At 36.9% G+C, this 25,106-nt stretch overlaps 1 pseudogene; it reads left to right on the top strand.

The window, feature by feature from the left end:
• The first annotated feature begins 8,045 nt into the window (after window positions 1–8,045).
• On the top strand, window positions 8,046–23,685 carry LOC145614262 (cytosolic sulfotransferase 5-like; annotated as a pseudogene).
• Window positions 23,686–25,106: the final 1,421 nt, after the last annotated feature.

Raw genomic sequence — 25,106 nt, 5'->3', positions numbered from 1 at the left:
TGTTGATGACATTGGGATTATGAGTAGGGAGTTTGATGAGTTTGCTTGTTTTCATGTAAAAGGGTGGGTAATCGTGTTGCCTTGCTCACCTAATGGCATTGAGCAGCTGTTTGTTGATAACTTTCTCCAAGGGGTTGCTGCCCTGGCAGAAATTGATGTAGGCTGATGATATTTTCTATCTATTTGCTATTGGAGCTTTTCAAAAAAAAAAAAAAAAAAAAAAAAAAGGTTTATCTAAAATACTTCGTAAAATTTTCTAATTACTAAAAAATAGATAGCTCACTCATGTTTAAAACATAGCTATGAAAAATTATAAATCAAGGGTCCATTAAAAAATGCAATCAATTCCATATTATTTTATTTATTTCAATTACTTAAAATCTGAAAAAAAAAAATAAATAAATACTTGATAAGAATTATCATCTAAGGGTCTGTTCTCTTCAGCTTAATTTCAGTTTAGTTCAGTTCCTAATTTCCTTCTCTCATAAACAATTCATTTCAGTTCAATTCAGTTCAGTTTAATAATTAAAGCGTAATTAATGATTTTCATCAAACAAAAATAATATAAAGTTAAAATTAAATCAAAACTTTTTTTTTTTTGTGCAAGAGAGGGGAAAAAACCCAAACAAGAAGAAAGACACATCGATAAAGAAAAAAGACAGAATAAAGAACAAAAAACAAAAACAGGAAAACGAAACACTCCAAGCTAGCAAACCACAACTTAACCCCTATCCATGGGCACAAGCCGAGCTCTAGCAACACCACTCAAGTCCTCCAATAAAACGGTCCGAAGATCCCTAGGGACCGCCTCAAGAATCACCAACTTTTGCTCCAACGAGACACCATAGTAAGCTAACCAATCCGCCGCTTGATTAGCTTCCCTATAGCAATGTCCAATAGACACTACCCAACCTTGGCGCGAGAGTAGTGATTTGCATTTACGAATAAGATGAATGAAAGGGGAGTGTGGAGGTTCTTCCTCCACCAAGAAGCGCACAACAACCTCAGAATCTACGGTCAGCTGGACACGCCTATGACCAGAATTCCAAGCCAAGGCCAGACCACGCAGCACACCAAATAGCTCAGCCTTTGTGTTCGAGCAAACACCACAATTAGATGCAAAAAGTTGGCCATCACAGCCTCGAATAATCCCTCTAGCACCAGCTTTCCCCGGATTCCCTTTTGACGCACCATCTGTGTTTAAACGAACCCATCCTAAAACTTAACTCTTTTAAAATAAAACCCTAGCCTCCTCTCTCTATTCTCTCTTCTAAGCTCTAGCCACTATTGTTAATTTTGGAGGGGTTTCCATCGTATTTCACCTAGAATTTGGAATTAGATGTAATGATGTTAATTCTCATATGCTTTCTCCTAGAATTTGGAATTAGATGTTGAAATACTACAAAAGTACAAAGTATTTTGTATTCATGTGAACGTATTTTTGTCTTTATTTAGTCATAGTAGTAAATTAAAATGCATATAAATATGTAGGACGTAATATAATTATTTTCAGTCCTGTTGTCCCTCGTGCTATTCATGTCATTGGTAAATTTTGCTTGAATTTTATTATAAGGTGATTTAATTTAATTTTTAATATTTATAGTTTTGAAAGGGTTGCTAATTTAACAATAATATATTGCAAGGCAAACAACCCCCCAAACATCCACTCGACCACGAATTCTCGAAATACAACCCATCCCTGCCCACAAACACCCACCTCAACAGACACAATAATCGTGCTCCAAAGAAGGTCAAGAACACTAATTAGAGTTTGCACAATTGGAGGTGGGTAGCCGGTTCAAAGCGGCTGGCTGATGATAGGGGGTGGTTTTTGTTTTTTAATTTATAAATTAATTTAATTATTAAATGGTTAAGTGAGGGAGTTGGAGGATAATTAGAAGAAATTAGAGGATTTTTTTTTTTAAAAAAAAAAAATTAGAGGTTAACTAATCTTTTTTTTTTTTTTTTTTTTTTTTTTTTTTTTTTTTTTTTTTTTTGACGTGAGGTTAATTAATCTAATTAGAGACATTATGTTGTCTTCAACAAAAAAAAAGTTCACAATCGGGTTGTCTTTTACCAAAATCTATACTAATATATTAAAAGGCGTTTCTAACAACGTCCACATGTCACGTAAGTTCCATCACTATGCCACGTCACCCACGTAACTATTCATAACACCACGTGGCTCTCCCTTCCTTTTGTCTTCATTATATTTCATTCATTTATAATAATTAAAAAAATATGTTCACCACATGATTTGAACTCACAACCTCTAATTTTAGAACTAAGTGTCTTACCGCCGAGCTATGTGATTTTTTATGTAATCTTTCAATACAAAATATTAATATGTAACAAATGACAATATGAACAACAAATTTAATTACGATAAAACTTAATTATAAATTACAACATATATTAATGATCAATTCCATATAAAAATCCGGGGCATCGTCCGGATCCACAAACTAGTACAGTATTAAAAATCGTATTTTCTTTTGCCAAAAAACGTTTAAAAGGTTTAATGGTGCATTTAAAGTGGTTTTGTTTAACAAATTTTTCAATAATTAATGGTAGCCTCAAAGTTTAAAGGGGTTTTATTATAGTCGTATAGGAAGGTGGCCGTTTTAGGCGTTGTCTTACACTACTAAATCAATACTCAGTGGGTCTCAATTAAATCAATAGTCGATAGGAAGATGGTCGTTGTGGGCGTTGACTACCATTTATTCTTTCTCTAAATAATAAATGGTAGCCTCTTGATTGCTTTCACGCTTATTGCCACCAACACTTTTGGTCCCGATTAAGTAATGTTATATTGTCTATTTGTCTTTTATAATTACTAATTAGAGTGATTTTCCTCAATAATGTTAAAACAAAAACAAGTTTCCACTATATACCCATTTAAAAACAAACTAGTGTGTACTCCGAGCGTTGCACCGGGTTACTACTTCAAAACAAAATGTTATCCAAAATCCCATATTTGAAGATATTACGTTTCCATTAATTAGGAATTGTTGAGGCTATTCCTCTTTATTTTTTTTTCAGGCTACATATTTTTTTTTGTGCTGACTTACACATATATTTATTTATGTGTATATAGAGAACATAAATTGGTTGTGGCTCAGATGGTAAGGTGTGTGATCTTGTAACCATGAGATACAATGTTCAAACCTTGTGGGATGTTTTTTTCTTATTAAAAATGACATGGAATAAATGTTGCAATGCTATAAGTGACATGACATGTTGATAGTTAAATGATGATGTGGCAGGAACGCTTTTTAATATATAATATAGATTCCCAAAATACCGTCCATGTAGGATTGGTATTTGGTTTGGCTTAAAACCGCTAGCAACATTAGCAGTTTTTTTTTTCTTTTAAAAAAAAACAAAGAGACCCGTTTTTAGTGAAATAAGGTCTCTTTGAATTTAACAGTGGGCGCTCTCTTGCCTGTTGCTAAGAGATGGTTTCAGAAAAGATACCTCCTTTTTAATTAACAGGTCTCTTTTCCTCCTTACTATTTTTTTTAAAAAGGTAAGGAACAAAAGAGACCTGTTTTTTAAAACAGGCGGTCTCTTTTCTGAAACCGCTAATACAAGTAGCAGTTTTATAGCTATAACCGCTATTGTCATTACCGGTTTTAAGGTGAAAAAAATAAAATAAAATCACACCCAACACCGATCCTACATGGACGGTATCTAGGGAATTAGTTTCTAAATCGATGTACAAAGGGAATTTATTTTTATTCTAGCATTATTGTGGGAAATTGCTCTATTATTTTTATTTGAACTAAAATGCTTTTATAATCTAATCTAATCTTCATTAATAAAAAAATCAAAATCGCACTATTCGTTTGATAATACTTATAGTATAAGCTCTCTTAAAACTCATAACATTATCAAGTAATGCTCGTACAATTTTTTTAAAAAACGAAGAAAGTAAATTTTTTTTTTTCCTTCTTTTTTTTTTTTTTTTTTTTTTTTTTTTTTGACGGGAACGAAGAAAGTAAATTAACAATAAAAACTTTTTACTCTTCAGCTTAGGTTATGTGTAATATATAATTTTTTAAAGAGTTTAACAGCTCACCTACATTCGCAACATCATACATGCACACAGCACACACCTTCGACACACACATTGACACACGGGCACTATACCAATACCACACCACTATAGAGTTTGTAGCTACATTTATCACACCCACACCTAATTGAACGCTAGCACTATCCCTAAGGACCCTAACATACAAGATATGAAACGAATATCAAGTAAAGATGAGTGTCTTCGCCACGACCACTGTTACATGGTAATATGTAAAAATCTTGTCAATCAATAGTATAATTATCTTTTTATAACAAGGAAAATTTACACTGTTTGAATAACAATAGTGAAGGGAAAGGGAGGGGAGGGGAGGGAGAAGGTGAACTTCCTTTTTTTTTTTTTTTTTTTTTTTAGTTTCCAGCTCTCTCTAATGATGGTGGGATTTGATTTATTTTTTTATTTTATTTTATTGGTGTTTTACCTGGTTCACTCTTTAGGCTAATCCGGATGTGAGGATCAGTTCTGGGTGGTTAGGTTTTAGTCCCCTCCCAATTATTGTTGCGGGGGATCGAACACGGGTTCTCCCTATCAAGTGTAGTCCCAATCACCACTACACGTCTACACCAACCGCCAATTGATGGGATTTGATTTATTAAGAGGGGAAGGAAAATCGATTATTTCAATTCCCTGGCCTCTTTCATTTTACTCCGTACTAATGTACTATTTTTGTCCCCACTATTTTGTTCAAAAAAAAATTAAAAATTGTCCCCACTAATCATATTTTAATACAGTTTAAATTCTCTCTGCTCTCCACTTGTACCTTATTATTATTTATTTTTATATTTTGTATATAATTTAATTTTAACCTACCCCACTTCAATAATAAATTAATGCATTCTGCTATACTATATGCTCAGAAAAATAGATCACTTATTAAATATAAATGGAGTAAATAAAACAAGTCAAATTAAAAAAAAAAAAAAAAAAAAAAAAAAAAAAAAAAAAAAAAAAACATAGAGGAAGTAGGTACTTCGAGTAATCTGTAGTTTACAAGCTGAACGACAAATAGTCAATTGCATTTTTGCATGTGTGTCTATTCTCGAGTCTAGGAGGAATTTTAAAGGGAGAAATGTTATGTACTCGTATTTGTAAATACGTAATATTCTATCCGCATCTATTTAATTGTCACTTTTGCAATTTTGGATGCCCCTAAATGTTTGTTACATTTTACAATTTTAGATTAAATACTAGTACACATTAAATTATTAAATTAAAATTTTAACCTCATAATTGTTTGTTCTTATTATGTGGGCTTCCTATTTTACCCTCGTATTTTTTTTGCCCTATTTAATTGTTGGCCACCCTTGGAATTTGTAATTATGATTTTCACTCTCTATCAAATATTTTTAGCTTAGTCATCAATATGTGTAGTGTAATTCTATTGGATGTTGTAATTATTTCTTGTAATGTTATTGGTTAAAAATAAATCACATTGATCACTAATGTGGTCCTTGATTTTCATGCGTTGTTTAATAAAGGATTTTTTCACATTTGCTACCACCTAAAACACCTCACTTCAGATTCGCTACCGTTTTAAAAAAAAAAAATTTACTTTTCTACCACCCCAAACAGAGTTTGTTAGAAATCACTACCCATGCCTTACACCGTTACAATTTCCGTCAGTGGGGCCGAACCACCGTTCAGCCACCCCACTACCACCCTCTCCCTTCAATTGCCACCCTCCCCCCTGCCTGCGGCCGACGCCCAAAACAACGGCCGACGCCGGCGACCTACCCCCTCCCTTTCCCCCACCCACGAAGCTAACCCCCCTCCCTTTCCCCCACCACGAGCCCAACCCCCATTTCCCCCACCCACCGAAGCCAACCCCACTGAATTCAGCCCCCCTCCCCGTTTCCTCCACCGGAATCGACCCCCTCCCCTTCTTCTACCCTTTTCGACCACCCCTAACCCTAAACCACCACCCAAAAACCACCATGAGCGAAACCCTAAAATTTGTTAATAGTGGTTTCGGGCTGGTGGTTTAGGGTTAGGAGTGTCGGCTTTTGGGTGGGGGAAGGGGAGGGGGGTCGACTTCCAATGGGGGTAACGGGTTGATTTCGATGAGGATTGGCTTCGTGGGTAGAGGGTTTGGCTTCGTGGGTGGTGGGGTTGGCTTCGTGGGTGGGGAAAAGGGAGGGGGGGTGAGGTCGCCGGGGTCGGTCGAATCTTTTTGGCGCAGGTCTCCGGCAGGGGGGGAGGGGGAGGGGTGGCAGTTGAGGGGAGGTGGTGGCAGTGGGGTGGCTGGGGTTTTTTTCTTTTTCTTTTTTTTTTTAAAAAAAAATTCTTTCTTTTTTTTAAAAAAAAAAATAAACTTAACGGAAATCCTAACGGATTCCGTTAAGTGGTAGTGATTTCTAACAAACTCTGTTTAGGGTGGTAGCAAAGTAAAAAAAAAATTAAAATGGTAGCAAATCTGAAGCAAGGCTTTTTAGGTGGTAGCAAATGTGAAAAAATCCTTTAATAAATCACATGGATTACTTTCTCTCTCTCTTTTTTTTTTTTTTTTTTGTTTATAAATAATTGAGTTTTAGTTCTCATATACTTCCTTAATTTCTCCTTAATTCCCGTGATTTTGTATCAAAAGTGACAATCAAATGGGGACAGAGGGAGTAATGATTAAAATATTCTAAAAACACATGATAGAAAGAGAAAAGAGGAGAGAGGTCTATAGGTGAACCCCACCTATTTTTTAATCAGATTGTCTCACGTGATGGGGGACCATATGTTGATCATTCCACTATAAGCTTTTTTTTTTTTTTTGAAAGTCCACTATAAGCTTATATAGTACCATTGAATTTTATGAATACTATTTATGCATAAATTAAATTTAATACGACTGAATGCATATATAATACTACTATACGCATATATATTATTACCGTATGTTCAATGGTATTATTTGATCATCCATTGATACCACTCTCATACATATACATACGGTGATAATATATGTGAGAATTCATACTTATATGAGAACTTGATTTAAAATTTAGAACATGTGAGTAAAAATTTAGAACATGTGAGTTAAAATTTAGAACATGCGAGTTAAAATTTAGAACATGTGACTCAAGTTAAAATTTTGAACATATGAGTAATAATTTAGAACATTTGTGTGAGTAATATGTTTCGAACATCTAATTTAAGAGTTAGAACAAGTGATTAAAAATTTATAAAATTTGTTTTATGAAATTTTAAACATATGAGTAAAATTTAGAACATCTAATTTAAGATTATGAACATGTGAATAAAAATTTAGAACAAATTGATATAGAATATAGAAAGCGTGAGTAAAGAATTTAGAACATACGAGTAAAAAAAATAGAACATACGCTTTAAAATCTGGAACATATAATTAAAAATTATAGAACACACGTTTTAAAATTTAGAACATATAAGTTAAAATTTTAGAACAAGTTATTTAAAATTTATAACATCAAACTTAACTAATTTATGATTTAGAACATGTGAGTACTTAATTAGAACATTTGATTTAATTTAGAACACCTAAGGAAAAATTTAGAACATCAGATTTAAAATTTAGAACATAAGAGTAAAAATTTAGAACATAAAGAGTGTTCTCACATATGAAAAAAATTCTCACATAAGATAAATTCTCACGAGAGCCTCCCCCTATATATATATATTTACCATAGTAATTACATAAATTCCCCTTGTCATGTATTTCTACATGCATAACTACATATTAACATTCCTTCATTACTACTTCCCCCAAGTCTAGTACTCGTAGGCTCGTAGCAGGCATGCTTATTAGTTATTACTGTAATACATAACTACAAATGTACAATGGATTATGGACCATATTTAATTTTATTTAAGATCTAAAAGGTTCTATTGAGATTTGAGACTATATATACTTAAAAGAGTTGGTGTGGTGAGAAATCAAACATATACAAATTATCATCTTCTTCCTAATACAAACTTATTCACTATGAATGAAAATGATAAAATGGACGATATATACGTCCATGAAGAAGAAGCTGAAAATTTAATTCAATCCCTTCCAAAGTGTACCATGAGTGGCATACCTTCTTCATTACTCGTACTAATTAAGTATGAGGGGTTTTGGTACATGCATAATTTTGCAATCTTGAGAAATGTTCTCACCTTTCAAAAACATTTTGTTGCTCGATAGTGATTTATTCATTGCTGGCTTTCCAAAAACCGGCACAACTTGGTTAAAATCTCTACTCTTTGCAATTGTTAACCGCAAAAAACATCCTAATCCTTTACTCACCCATCATCCACAAGAGCTTGTGTACAACCTGTTATACTAATAAGCAATAAAACAGAAATAACTTATCTCTTGATGCGTGAACCAAACTGACAATAGCCGCGTCGTGGAGAACCACTGACCTAAAAGACGATTCCGCGCTACCTCCCGGTGCAGTAGACAATTGCGGTCGCCCTCCAGGATAAGCACGGCGCCGGAGTTTATGTGCACTCACAAACCCGACTGGAACTCAGAATACTTGCCCAGAAAACAGAACAGAAAGAACATGTATTTAGATAAGTTTAGAGAAGAGAGAAGACTGATTGTGTTGTGTGTTTTGGCTAAGAAAACCACCGAATATTTATAGGGTGAAGAGGAAAAACGGAAAGCATGAAAGGTGGGAAGAATCTGGCCAAGAAAACGACCAGATTAATCTGGTCAGTCAACAACTGAGGCAAGAAACAAGGAATTAATCAGTCAGCTACAATCAAGGAATTAATGGCTGATTAATTCTCACAACAGTCAGAAAAGAATAAACCCAACAGACAAAAAAGGAATATTCTGTTTAACAAAGAAAAGGGAAATAAAATTTCTCCAAAAAGATAACAAGGACCCACGCCCGCGCATCGCATTCCCCAAGACCCCAAGTCCCGAGGCCCGAGCCCGACCCGACCCGGCTCGGCTCGGCGCGCGCGCGCGTGTGTGTGGAGTAACACACACCTCCAACTCACTCAACTAAGTAGTGCTAAAGCACTACATTATAAAAACAAGGAAAAACCTTCCTCCCCAATCAATGTGGGACTTTTCCCCTTCCATTTATTTCTCTCTCTCTTTCTCTCTTATTTTTCCCAACACTCTTGTTTTATATCAAGAACTTCCAACAATCCCCCACAGGTTCGAAGATATGAAAAAGAAAGAAAGGAAAAATGAATTCTAGGCAAAACAAAACAATTGCATAAGTGTCAATGTCTCGCGACTTGAATTAACACATAGTGGACATCAAGCTATGATCCCTCACCTAACAAGTGACCTACGTCTTGAACTCAATAGGGAGTGAGGGACCCGTCACTTTGAGCCACACAATTGAACATGTATAATATTCTGAAATTCCGCGAATAAAGATGACGCATTATACTGGCCATACGTCCAGCCTGGATGCTCATAGGTGCTCTAGAGTATAAGCCCACGAAATACTCATAGGAAGCGGCCACACTTCCACACCTAAGTAGGTGAACTCCATCAAGTGTGAGCTACAACACACCTCCAAAAATATGGATATGGGTTCATTAAGAGCCGTATGCTCAACCTCCTTCTCATATGTAGCTAAGCACAAAACAAACATCTAGAGATGGACAAATAAAATGAAAATGTGCTTCCGAATTATTACATAACGTTCCCCTTTGAACTCATAGTGAGTAGGAGTTCATTATTTCACAATTCATACAACGGGCTTTAGCCCCATCTCTTCCGATGTTTCCAAAACTAGTTTTTTACATAGGCCTTTAGTTAACGGATCCGCAATGTTCTTTGTAGGAGATTATAGGTACTAAATGCGGAATTAACATGAATCATATTCATATAGCACCAAACCAAGGATCTCATGCATAACACATAAAGAAGTAAGAATTATACCTTTGGAGCGTGATTCCACGATGATCGAGCAAGAACAATAGGGAGATAAAGAACCCCACGTGTGATTCCTCTACTTAGTCCACGAGCACGGATTAAAACCTCCACTAATGCTAGTTAGTTGTGATCGAACGCTTCAATCAACCTTCAACGGAGATTAGAGTCACGAGCACACCGCAACACCACCCACGCACCACCACACGCACCACCAATGGAGGGGAGACGCACGGATCTAGGGAGGAGAAGGGGAGGGCCGAAAGTGAGAGAGAGAATTAGGGTTCGGGATCTCTTGGTTGCTTGTCTGACAATTTCACAGTGTGTCAAAATGTTATGTCATGCAACCCTAGGTATGGTTTATATTTATAGATCATATCTAGAAATAAAACCATGTCCAAATCCTAATTGAACTCTACTCACATTCCAAGCCCAAACATAAGATGTGTCATATACTCATGAGGCCCAATAATGGGCCTTCAACTTGTTTAACCCAATACTCTAGTGTGTGACCTTGTAGGATCCATCCTATAAGGCTTTGGACCATTTGACAAGCCCAAAGTCCAATTGTCAAATCTAGCAACAGACATTGGCAACCTTATAGTATGAACTTATTATCTCCATAACTGTGATCCTATGATATATCTAGTAATTGCACTTATCGAAGACATAACTCCTTCAATCTCCCACTTGTCTGAGACAAGTGCACAATATTCAAATTCCTTAAGTCAATGTGTGTCGATTTGATAATATGATTGTATCTCATGTCGTGATCATATTAATCTACAAATCTTTCTTGAAAACTGAGTTAGAATTACAAAACAAATGGTTACAATGTAATCCATTTGAGCACGGCCATGCATTTTCTGAATTCTCCCTCTTCAAGGGGCCAAGACACATTCTCAATTAAATAGGTAGACTCAATCCAATCTTGTGGCAACAAAAGCTCCCACTCAATTCATGAAGTAACCGGGAAACATCCTTTATAATCTCCGGTTAAGGTAAGACGTTTGAATGTACCACAGTCAAAACAATCATTGAATAGAATTAGTGTTCCACTCATGTCAAAGGAATCCACTAATATATCCGGAAGTTCTATACTTGAACTTCAAAGTAGGTCTATAGTTCGATCCTGCATCATTCATGCATATCCATGTGATTGACCGAGCCTAATCACTATGCTCCCATAGCCCATGAAACCGAGCTATCCAATCAATCTTACATGCTAGTCCATTCATTGAAATCATTTATGTCCGCTTTAATGATCTCGAACTAGGAACTCAAATAATATGTGGATTTTGTTCACCTGTGGGGTTTCATACACCAGGTCTCTATCAGATAGATAACCTGATGAGCCCATCAATCCATAATTATTTTGGACATTTTATTTAATATTAAAACCATAATTAAATAAGAGAAATAATAGAATTTCTGATTAAACATAATTCTGCAAATGAATGTATTACATATGTAATTTATTTTCTCAAAACAAAATACAACTTTTAATTACATCATTCGCCTCAATCCAGCTTCATTAGCATGTTTCTCATGCTTTGGAGTTGGAAGGGGTTTAGTAAGTGGATCAGCGATATTCTCATCCGTGTGAATTTTGCACATCTTGACATCTCCTCTGTCAACGATCTCTCGAATGAGGTAATACTTCCTCTCTACATGCTTGGATTTGAAATGTGACCTAGCTTCTCTCGATTGAGCAATAGCACCATTATTGTCACAAAACAACTCGATTCCCTTTTGAGCATTTGGTACAATGTCCAGTTCAATCAGGAACTTCTTTATCCAAACTGCTTCTTTAGCTGCTTCAACAGCAGCCAAATACTCTGATTCTGTTGTAGAGTCTGCGACAGTGCTTTGCTTCGAACTCTTCCAGCTCACTGCTCCTCCATTCAGACAGAAAATGTATCCAGATTGAGATCTAAAATCATCTCTGTCTGTTTGGAAACTCGCATCCGTATAACCTGTGACAACCAATTCCTTTTCGCCACCATACACTAGAAACATCTCTTTAGTCCTTCTCAAGTACTTAAGGATGTTCTTGGCAGCTGTCCAGTGTGCTTCTCCTGGATTTGCCTGAAACCTGCTACACATGCTTAGAGCATATGCAACATCCGGCCTTGTACAAATCATGGCATACATGATTGATCCTATTGCCGAAGCATAAGGTTTATCACTTACTCGTCTCATCTCCTCCGCCGTTTTAGGGCACTGAGATTTACTGAGAGTGATGCCATGAGACATGGGGAGAAATCCTCTCTTAGAGTCTTTCATGGAAAATCTATCAAGAACCTTATCAATATAAGTCTCTTGACTTAATCCAATCATCCTTCGAGACCTGTCTCGATGGATTTTTATCCCCAATATGTATTCGGCTTCTCCTAAGTCTTTCATGGAAAAACAACTCTTCAACCATTCCTTGACTGACTCAAGCATTGGTATGTCATTTCCCATGAGAAGTATGTCATCCACATACAAGACTAAGAAAACTATGCTGCTCCCACTAAACTTCTTGTATACACAAGGTTCCTCTTCACTTTTGACAAAATCAAACCTTTTGATCGCTTCATCAAAACGAAGATTCCAACTCCTGGATGCCTGCTTTAATCCATAAATGGATTTCTCAAGCTTGCATACCTTACTAGGATTTTCTGGATCTTCAAAACCCTCAGGTTGTGTCATATACACTTCCTCCTTCAAGAACCCATTCAAGAATGCGGTTTTGACATCCATCTGCCATATTTCGTAATCGAAAAATGCGGCAATCGCTAGAAGAATCCGAATGGACTTAAGCATTGCTACTGGGGAAAAAGTTTCATCATAGTCAATACCATGAATCTGTCTGAACCCTTTTGCAACTAGTCTTGCTTTATGGATGTAGGCATTTCCATCCTTGTCTGTTTTAATCTTGTAGACCCATTTGCAACCAATGGGTTTTACCCCATTAGGCAAGTCAACTAGGGTCCACACTTTATTTTCAGACATTGATTCCATTTCGGATTTCATGGCTTCAAGCCATTTATCTGAGTTGGGGCTCACCAAAGCTTGCTTGTAGGTTGTGGGTTCCTCATTCTCCAATAAGAAGATTTCAGAATCCTCAGTTAACAGAACATCGACAAACTGTTTGTTTCTGATTCTGGCAGACCTACGTGGGGTAGGAGCAACAGTAGAAATTTTCTCTCCAACTCCTTGAAGATTTTCGCATGAATTAAATTCAAGTGGGGCGATAGGAGTCTCGCTGGTGGAATTAGCTTGCTCCGACGCATGATTAATCGTTTCATGCGCCCTCGCCTCTGATGTGGTGTTATCCACATCCATTTGTTGCTCGTCTCGAATTTCTTCGAGAACCACTTTACTCCCACTTGGCTTTCTAGATAGAAATTCCTTTTCTAGAAAGACACTATCGCGAGCAACAAACACTTTGTCATCTTCGCGATTGTAGAAGTAATACCCTTTTGTTTCTTTGGGGTAGCCCACAAAGAAACACTTGTCTGATTTAGGGTGTAGTTTATCGCCTTGTAAACGTTTTACATAGGCTTCACATCCCCAAATCTTGAGAAAAGACAACTTTGGAGCTCTTCCATTCCATATCTCATATGGAGTCTTTTCTACAGCTTTGGATGGGCTTCTGTTTAGTATTCTTGCAGCTGCTCCTAATGCATATCCCCAGAATGATATGTGAAGATCAGTAAAGCTCATCATGGACCTAACCATATCAAGTAGAGTCCTATTTCTCCTTTCTGACACTCCATTTAATTGAGGTGTCCCTGAAGGGGTTAATTGTGAAAGTATTCCACAATTAATCAGATGTTCATCAAATTCTTGGGTTAAGTATTCGCCACCACGATCAGATCGTAGTGCCTTAATTGTCTTCCCAAGTTGGTTTTGTACTTCATTCTGGAATTCTTTGAACTTTTCAAAGGCTTCCGACTTGTGCTTCATTAAGTAAATGTAACCATATCTACTTAAATCATCAGTAAAAGTAATGAAGTAGCTAAATCCACCCCTAGCTTTTGAACTCATTGGTCCACACACATCTGTATGTATGAGCCCCAAAAGGTCACTAGCTCTTTCACCTATACCCGTAAAGGGTGACTTAGTCATTTTCCCAAGCAAGCATGACTCACAGTTTTCAAATGATTCATAATCAAAAGAAGAAAGGAGTCCATCCTTATGTAATTTCTGGATGCGCTTTTGGTTAATATGTCCAAGCCTACAATGCCATAGGTAAGTTGGGTTTGAACCATCTGTTTTCTGCTTTTTATGATCTATGTTGTAGACATGAGTTGTATATTCTAAAACATACAAACCATTAATTAACTTAGCATTAGCATATAACATGTTTTCTTTCGAAATAAAACAACGTTTGTCTCTTATTTCAAATGAAAAACCTTCAGTATCTAAAACTGGAACTGAAATAATGTTTTTAGTAATGCTGGGAACGAAATAACAGTTATTAAGTACTAAAATTAATCCAGAAGGTAGTCTCAAATGATAACTCCCAATAGCAAGTGCAGCAACTTTTGCTCCATTTCCTACTCGAAGTGTTACTTCTCCTGGATCTAGCTTCCTACTTCCTTTCAAGCCCTGCACGTCATTGACGATATGAGCACCACAACCGGTATCAAATACCCAAGTGGAAGATGAAGTAAGATTAATTTCTACAACAAAAACATCAAGTAACTCCTTACCTTCTGTTTTCACTGGTGTATAATGGGGACACCCTGGTGTATGGACTTGCCATCCACCACAATAGAAGCACTGGCAATCTCTCCTTATCAGGTACTCCTCAGCATGGTTAAGTAAGATGTTGATCAAATTCGCTGATGATCCCTCATCATTATGAGAAAGTCTCACAATGTCAAAACCAGCATGGAGCGAGAACAAAATAATGTCACGTGCAGAATCATCATCGATCGGTTTCCCGAGGACATCCATTTGGTTGATCATATCAACCAATTCATTAACATGGTTCCTCACAGACTGACCAGGCAAGAGTTTCTTTGCCATTATCTTACCATGAATCCGGTAAGTCTCATACCTTAAACTGTCAGCCCAGGAATAGTAAATCTGAGGGATCGAGTTAACGATCTCTCTTACATTTGGATCATTGACACCTCCGCTACCCAATGCCCCCATGCCACCCCTACAGATAGCACGAAGACATTGATATAAGTTGGTCACCTCATACCGTCTGAACCTATTATACCAACAGTTTGGAATAGATTCCAGTATAAGGTTCTTGACCTTTATTGCATCCAAAACTAATTTTGCATGCATTTCAGGGTCCTGACCAGGAGCACACTTGTTCTCAACGGGTACATATAGGCGAGCATCAAGCTTGAAGCTTGTGAGAACATTTCTCAATTCGCCCTCCCATTGCCTGTAGTTTCTGAGATTAAGCCTTAAATTGAGTTTCATTGGTAAATCTGTGTTGTCATATAAGTTATTCATCTACAAACAAAAAAAACAAAACGAGGCAAAATTCAATAATAATGTTTAATAAATTTAAAGTACCATAAGTAATATTTTATTGGTAACTTTAAAGCATTTTATTCAATATTTAAATGATCCCTATTGAATAAAATGATTCCAAGATCCTTTATTTGTGCAATAATTAACCGGACTGAGGCCCTGCCATCAACCATTACATTTTCAAGGTGAGTAAACTCTTTACTGATTACAACTCTTTGTAATTCTTGGTTGAATAATTAATCCATCACATGTTTAATTATTACTCTTAGCTTCAAGGTTCTAAACTGATCTTTAGGTAACCTTGTTGAATATAACCAATTAAAAGTGTAGTTATGCGGTCCTACCCCCACTTCCCCAAGATATATTATGATGCTCTGCTGAGGCCGACCCATCACAAACGATCAAGGTTTTCGTCGGGTTTTTAATTGGGAAAGCTGTATCAATATTTCTGGGATCTAGATTTATTATGTTGTGATTATATAGTGAACTCTAACGCATCATCAAGCAACATAAATAAACCTAAACATGCATAATCTACTAATGCAATAAAACATGACATAGTATGGCCCCTTAATCCTAAGGAAAAACTAATAAAGTAGAATGCTCCCACTCGGATCTTCATGGATCTCATCCATCTTGCTCCATTGGGCCTTCACTTCATTGGCTTTTGGATCAACTGCAACCTGTAAATTTATTCTATTCTATCTACTACTTAAATAAAATAAAATAAATTACAAAAAATACTCAACGGTACGCAGACCGTATTTAGATTACAAAAAATACTTCACGATGCGCAGATCGTATTTTAGAATCTATGGGCCATACTAGTCTATATATAGCAATAAACAATATCATATATTATAAAGTGCCATATAATAAATCACTCATCATGCTTTCCTAAACTACAACATCGAATGTCTATAATAAAGGAAACATGGCTATAAATATCTCATATTTTAATTAATTACTGTAATTAGATAATATTATATATTAATCATGACCAATTATAAAATATCATATATTTTAATTTAGGTATGAGATAGAATCAAATCTTATTTGAAAATATGGAATATAAATCATATTTATTTTCCATGATTATCCTAACTAATTTAGGAATTCTATCCTAATTACTTGTCAATCACATATTTTAAATCAATTATTATCCATAAATAATTATGAGATAATCACATTATTTAATCAATTATTATCCTTATAGAATCTTTTGCTCCATAATTATCCAAACTTAACAAAAATAACAACTTTAATTTTGTTAATTATCTTTTCAAAATTTAAACTTATCTTTTAAAATTTTTGAAATCTGATTTTATCTAAAAATAAAATAAAAACAAAAATTTTTTTTTTTGAAAAAAACCGCCAGCCACCGTGGTGTGGCCAGCCGGAGCCGGCCACGGTGGCTGCTGCCCCTGCAGTAACGCAGGAACAGCAGCAGCAGCAGCACACGCAAGGCTGCGGCACTGCTGCGCTGCTCCTTGCTGCCTGACCCAGCCCCGCCCCCTCCCTCCTGGACCACCAGCAGCAGCACCACCGTGGCAGCGCCACCCAGCCGCGGTGCTGCTGCTGTTCTTTCTTTTTTTTTTTTTTTTTTTTTTTTTTTTTTTTAATTAATTAAAACAAAACATATTTTGTAAAAATCAATTAAACTTTATGTGGTCCTATTAATCCCAAAATTAAATCATATTCAATTTTGAAATTAGGGTTCTTGATGAAATTAATCCCCAATTTAATTTAACACTTAAATTAAATAATTTGATCATGAAAAATTCATAATTTTAACATGTAATCAAATAGATTAAATTCCTTAAAACATATTACCATCGAAATAAATCAAAATTTAAACACAAAATTTCACAAATTAGGGTTAAAATTCGAAATTTTCGAAAATTAGGGTTTAGGGGTTCGAATTTTTCGAATACTTTGGGGCAAAATTCGGATCAATGGATGGCTAATATGGAGCAAATTAAACACCTTTAATGATTCTATATTGTTAAATCATATTTAAAATAACAATTGACTCATAATTAAATTATTCTCCCTCCTAATTGAATTAAAATTGTGGATTATCAAAGAATTATTACTCAATATATGTAGATGCAAGAGGCTAACTGATACCACTGTAGGAGATTATAGGTACTAAATGCGGAATTAACATGAATCATATTCATATAGCACCAAACCAAGGATCTCATGCATAACACATAAAGAAGTAAGAATTATACCTTTGGAGCGTGATTCCACGATGATCGAGCAAGAACAATAGGGAGATAAAGAACCCCACGTGTGATTCCTCTACTTAGTCCACGAGCACGGATTAAAACCTCCACTAATGCTAGTTAGTTGTGATCGAACGCTTCAATCAACCTTCAACGGAGATTAGAGTCACGAGCACACCGCAACACCACCCACGCACCACCACACGCACCACCAATGGAGGGGAGACGCACGGATCTAGGGAGGAGAAGGGGAGGGCCGAAAGTGAGAGAGAGAATTAGGGTTCGGGATCTCTTGGTTGCTTGTCTGACAATTTCACAGTGTGTCAAAATGTTATGTCATGCAACCCTAGGTATGGTTTATATTTATAGATCATATCTAGAAATAAAACCATGTCCAAATCCTAATTGAACTCTACTCACATTCCAAGCCCAAACATAAGATGTGTCATATACTCATGAGGCCCAATAATGGGCCTTCAACTTGTTTAACCCAATACTCTAGTGTGTGACCTTGTAGGATCCATCCTATAAGGCTTTGGACCATTTGACAAGCCCAAAGTCCAATTGTCAAATCTAGCAACAGACATTGGCAACCTTATAGTATGAACTTATTATCTCCATAACTGTGATCCTATGATATATCTAGTAATTGCACTTATCGAAGACATAACTCCTTCATTCTTTTCGGACTTAACATAGTCCAGTGATATCACCCCTTCAGACAACAAATTTCTGACGGCTTTATGCCTCAAACGGATGTGTCTCTTCTTCCCATTATAGGCATGGTTGTGTGCAACAGCAATAGCAGCTTGCGAATCACAATGAAGTGCAACTGAAGGAGCTGGCTTCCCCCACAGTGGAATATCTGCAAGCATGTTCCTCAACCATTCTGCCTCATGACCTGCCAATTCAAGAGCAATAAACTCAGATTCCATAGTAGACATAGCAGTACAAGATTGCTTACAAGATTTCCAGGATACGGCTCCACCCCCAAGGGTGAAGACATAGCCACTAGTGGAGTTAACTTCATCATTATCGGATACCCAGTTGGCATCACAAAAACCCTCCAAAACTCCAGGAAATTTGGAGTAGTGCAAACCCCAATCCATAGTACCCTTAAGGTACCTAAGCAACCTCCTTAGAGCAATCCAATGATCACTGCTTGGATTATGAGTGTACCTGCTCAACCTACTAACAGAATAAGCAATGTCAGGTCTAGTGTAGTTCATAAGAAACATAACACTACCAATAATTCTAGCATATTCAGACTGATTAATTGGATTACCATTATTTTTCTTTAAGTGGAAACTTGGGTCATAGGGAGTCTTAACTGGATCGACATTAAATGAGTCAAATTTTTTAAGAAGTTTTTCAACATAGTGTGACTGATTAAGACAGATGCCATTTGGAGTCCTCTTGATTTTTACTCCCAAAATCACATCTGCCTCACCCATGTCTTTCATTTCAAAATTCGAACTCAAAAACTGTTTTGTCTCATTTACACGATCCAAGTTAGTCCCAAAAATCAACATATCATCCACATAAAGACAAATAATTACACACCCATGACTATCATGCTTAAAATAAACACAAGAGTCACCTTCATTAACATGAAAACCATTACTAGTCATAGTCTTATCGAATTTGTCATGCCATTGCTTTGGAGCTTGTTTAAGCCCATACAATGACTTGACTAACTTACAAACCTTCTCCTCTTGTCCTGGAACAACGAACCCTTCAGGTTGGACCATGTAAATCTCCTCATCCAAGTCACCATTCAAAAATGCAGTTTTGACATCCATTTGATGAACAACAAGACCAAAAATGCAAGCAAGAGCAATTAAAGTCCTAATGGTTGCAATTTTAGTAACAGAGGAGTAAGTATCAAAATAATCAATGCCAAACTTTTGAGTAAAACCCCTTACCACTATCCTTGCCTTATACTTGTCTATGGATCCATCGGCCTTTAATTTTTTCCGAAAGATCCATTTACAAGTAATGGGCTTACAACCTCTAGGAAGTTCAACCAATTCCCAAGTGTTATTATTGAGAATTGATTGTAATTCACTATCAATTGCTTCTTTCCAAAATACAGCATCAACTGACCTCATTGCCTCATCATAGGTTCTTGGATCATCTTCCAAAACAAAAATATGCACAAAATCATCATCAATTAAGGAAGATTCAGATAAATAAGAAGTAATAAAATCAGGACCAAAACTATTTTCCTTTCTTGCCCTTTTGCTTCTCCTTGGCTCCAAAACAGAATCATCGTTAGTAATAGGAGCATTAGCAATAGGTAAACTAACAGAACTACTAGCATGCAATTCACTATCATTAGAAGGAGACATTTTCAAAGGAAAAATGTTCTCAAAGAACTCAGCATCTCTTGCTTCAATGATATGACCACCTGCATAAGAATTGTTAGCACCTTTAACAAAGAAACGATAAGCTGCACTTTGATAAGCATAGCCAATAAAAATAGCATCAACAGTTTTGGGACCAATCTTATCCCTCTTGAAGCTAGGTATGCCTACTTTTGCTAGGCACCCCCACACTTTCAAGTATTTCAGGTTTGGCGCTCGACCTTTCCATATTTCGTATGGAGTCTTGTCAAGCTTCTTGTGAGGAACCCTGTTCAAAACATGACAAGCAGAAAGAATAGCCTCCCCCCACATGTTATTAGGAAGCCCAGAACTAATAAGCATAGAATTCATCATATTCTTTAAAGTTCTATTTTTCCTTTCAGCTATACCGTTTTGTTCGGGTGAATAGGGAGCCGTCGTCTCATGAACAATGCCAAGTTGCTCACAAAATGCCTTAAGAGTGTCAGGGCTGTACTCCCCACCCCTGTCACTCCTAACCCTCTTGATCTTTTTGTCCAGCTGGTTTTCTACCTCAGCTTTATATTTGAGGAACATTTCCTCAGCTTCGTCCTTAGACCTGAGAAGATAAACCATACAAAAACGTGAACAATCATCAACAAAAGTAATATAATACTTTTTACCCCCTCTACTTTCGTGATTATTAAAATCACCTAAGTCACTATGAACAAGTTCTAGTACTTCAGTCTGTCTATCTACTGATTTAAATGGCTTCTTAGTAAATTTGGCTTCAACACAAACTTGACATTTCGAAAAATCAGTTTTAGAAAAACTTGGAATCAAATTTAAGTGTTTAAGCCTTTTAACATAATTAAAATTAACGTGACCTAATCTAGCATGCCATAAATCAATAGACTCAGCAATATAAGCAGAAGAAGTACTAGCATTCTTATTCATAGTGTCAATTTTAACATCAAGAGTAAAAAGCCCCCCATTACAAAAGCCCTTCCCCACAAATTCCCCATTGCGAGTAAGAACTAATCTATCAGAATCAAAGGAGAGCTTCAGTCCAGCTTTCATGAGCAAACTGCCAGAAATTAAATTCCTGCGCATTTCTGGAACATGCAAAACATTAGTGAGAGTAAGCAATTTTCCAGAAGTGAGAGCGAGAACGATCTTCCCTTTGCCTTGGATAGAAGCAGAAGCTGAGTTGCCCATGAAGACATTTTCACCTTCAACCTTGTCATAGGTAGTGAACATGTCCTTGTTGGCGCAGATGTGCCTGGTAGCTCCAGTGTCAACAATCCACTCAGCAGCATTACCTGTAAAGTTAGCTTCTAAAACAACAGCAACAATAACGTCAGAATCCTCAATAAGATTTGCTTGACTTTGCCCATTCTTCTTCTTGACCCTGCAATCTCTAGCCCTGTGACCAGTCAAACCACACTCATAACAGATTCCCTTAAACTTGTACTTCTGAATTTTCCCATTAGGCTTAAGGTTACTGTTTTTGGCTTTGGACTGGTTGTTTGATTTGGGTTCAACAAGGTTGGCTTTGGCAGAAGAAGAGGAAGGGAAAACAGAAGGGGTTTTGTCTTTGATACGGTTTTCCTCCTCAATTTTGAGGTGGGCAGCAAGTTCCTCTAAGGTTAGGTCTTTCTTTTTGTGCATGAGTTGGTTACGAAAATCCTTCCAAGAGGGAGGGAGTTTCTCAATAAGAACAATAGCAAGGGTAGTATCACAAATAGACAGACCTTCAGCAGCCATATTAATACAAATACTCTCATAAGCATGAATCTGATCAATAATAGGCTTATCATCAACAACTTGAAAACTTAACCACTTACTAACACAATAACGTTTAGTACCAGCATCATCAGTTCCATATTTTTTCTCTAAAGCATCCCAAATATCCTTAGCATGATAGAAACCCATATAAATATCCAACAGACTATTCGACATATAATGCAACAACATGCCCTTACAAGTTTTATCATCCTTAGAAAACTTAATCTCAGATTCAGACAAATCATCTTTATCAACAGGTTCAACAATATCATCAAGAACATATGCAACATCAATCTGCTCCAAATAAAAATGCATCCTAACAGCCCAACGTTTATAATTCTTTCCATCAAGAGGTTCTAGTTTAGACATATCAGGAACAAGGAATTTGGAAGCCATAGTCGTCTTTTAGATTGTTATACTAATAAGCAATAAAACAGAAATAACTTATCTCTTGATGCGTGAACCAAACTGACAATAGCCGCGTCGTGGAGAACCACTGACCTAAAAGACGATTCCGCGCTACCTCCCGGTGTAGTAGACAATTGCGGTCGCCCTCCAGGATAAGCACAGCGCCGGAGTTTATGTGCACTCACAAACCCGACTGGAACTCAGAATACTTGCCCAGAAAACAGAACAGAAAGAACATGTATTTAGATAAGTTTAGAGAAGAGAGAAGACTGATTGTGTTGTGTGTTTTGGCTAAGAAAACCACCGAATATTTATAGGGTGAAGAGGAAAAACGGAAAGCATGAAAGGTGGGAAGAATCTGGCCAAGAAAACGACCAGATTAATCTGGTCAGTCAACAACTGAGGCAAGAAACAAGGAATTAATCAGTCAGCTACAATCAATGAATTAATGGCTGATTAATTCTCACAACAGTCAGAAAAGAATAAACCCAACAGACAAAAAAGGAATATTCTGTTTAACAAAGAAAAGGGAAATAAAATTTCTCCAAAAAGATAACAAGGACCCACGCCCGCGCATCGCATTCCCCAAGACCCGAGCCCGACCCGACCCGGCTCGGCGCGCGCGCGCGCGCGCGTGTGTGTGGAGTAACACACACCTCCAACTCACTCAACTAAGTAGTGCTAAAGCACTACATTATAAAAACAAGGAAAAACCTTCCTCCCCAATCAATGTGGGACTTTTCCCCTTCCATTTATTTCTCTCTCTCTTTCTCTCTTATTTTTCCCAACACTCTTGTTTTATATCAAGAACTTTCAACACAACCTTGAGAGTGATTTGTATAACCAAGCCTTTGCCTATCCTAAGCCACATCATCTTAATGAGCTTAAGTCGCCTAGGCTTCTTAGCACTCATGTTTCCTAAACATCCCTTCCGGAGTCTATTAAGGCTTCTAGGTCTCGGATTCTGTATATTTGTCGAAATCCTTTGGACACGCTTGTTTCATTCTATTACTTCGCCTTGGAGTATGTGAAAAGGATAGAAAATAAAGATTTTGTAACATCTCTTGAGGATTATTTTGAAGACTTTTATGAAGGAAAATTCATGTATGGGCCCTACTTTGAGCATGTTCTTGGATTTTGGAGGATGAGTTTAGAACGACCTGATAAAGTGTTATTTCTTAAGTATGAAGACTTAAAAGATGATCTCATACCTCAATTGAAGAGGGTGGCGGAATTTATAGGTATGCCCTTTTCTTCTCAAGAGGAAAGTGAAGATGTCATAACTCAAATAATAGAATTATGCAACATTAAGAATATGAAGGAGGTTAATAAGAGTGGTGTAATAAACAAGTTCTTTGAGAAGAAGAGCTATTTTAGGAAAGGGGAGGTCGGAGATTGGACCAATCATTTCACACCCGCCATGGTTGAAAAGATGAATAAACTCATGCAAGAAAAACTTGAGGGCTCTGGTTTATCTTTCAAATTGCTTCCTTAATTATAATCGACTTCCTTCAAATATTTACCTCTACCATGTAATAAATGATATCATTACTTAGATGTAATGATGTTAATTCTCATGCTTTTCCTAGAATTTGGTACGAGTATTAGATATTGTTAAATTTAATCCAAGTTATTTACTTTTACAACGTATTATGTAATTTATGTGAGCGTAATGTTGTCTTTATTTACTCACAGTAGGTAATTAATTTTAATAAAACTAGTTAATGCCCAAGCTTGCTCGGGTTTTTCACTTAATACATGGTTGGATTATTTTTATGCATAATATGAAAATAAAATTTGTATAATTATTTACTTAGTTATCAATGACTAGAATTATCAATATGTAATAAACTCTTTTTTATTTAAATCAATTATCAATATGTATTTAAAAAAAAAAATCGCTTAAATTGAAAACAAATAAAAAAAATGGAAAATATTTAACATGGTGTTGACACGTGTAATCTAGCTAATAATTATTTTGGGGATTACTTTAGTATATTAGTATAGATAGATGTTATAAAAATAATATTAATTAGGAAAATTTGACATTTGCTACCACTAAAAACACCATGTTTCACATTTGCTACCGGTTTAAATTTTTTTTTTTAATTTACTACCACCCAAATCAGAGTTTGTTAAAAATAACTACCCGATGCCTTAATCCGTTACCATTTCTGTTACTAGGCCCAATCACCGTCAATCCACCTTTTAGCCACCCCACTGCCACCCCTTCCCCGTCAGCCACCCCTCCCCCCTGCTGGTGGCCGGCGCAAAAAGCTTCAACCGGAGCCGGCGACCCCACGGCCCCTTCCTTTACCCCACCTACGTAGCCTCCGCTGGCATCGGCCCCCTCTCCATGAATTCAGCCCCTCCGTTTCCGGCCTGCCCCAATTACAGATCTGTTTACCCCCCCGCATCTCAAACACCAAGCCGCAGTACAGCCCACCACCTTCACCAATTCGGCCCACCACCTTCACCTGTTTCCCCAGCACGATAATCGCAACCCAAACAATCCCCTCCTCACTGAAATCAATCACCAACCAACCGCCAAACCAACACCCTGGAATCAACCGCTCAACCTGCGACCACCAGTCAAACCCACGAAACAACAGCCAACAAGAAGCTTCAATTTATCCCGATTTCAATTGAAATACAGAGCGGGCGCTTCGATTTCAATTTCAATCAGCCGCTCAACCATTAACGACCACCTGTTCAGAGCGCTCGCTCAAAATTTTCGAGCTGTTGTCTTTCTTACTTATGCGGGGAAGGAGGGGGTAGAGACGGCTGGGGAGAGTGAGGTAGATGCAGGGAAATATAGAGCTGGGTTTCGGGGGTAGATGCAGGGAAGAAGGGGTAGAGACAACTGGAAAGAGTGAGGGGCGTCGGTCCGGTCGCCGGCGGGGGAGAGGGGAGCGGTG

This window comes from Chenopodium album, chromosome 25 (assembly GCF_948465745.1).
Source record: "Chenopodium album chromosome 25, dcCheAlbu1.1, whole genome shotgun sequence".
NCBI lineage: Eukaryota > Viridiplantae > Streptophyta > Magnoliopsida > Caryophyllales > Amaranthaceae > Chenopodium > Chenopodium album.
The sequence above is the reverse complement of the archived record's forward strand: the minus strand, read 5'-3'. Positions and strand labels throughout refer to the sequence as shown.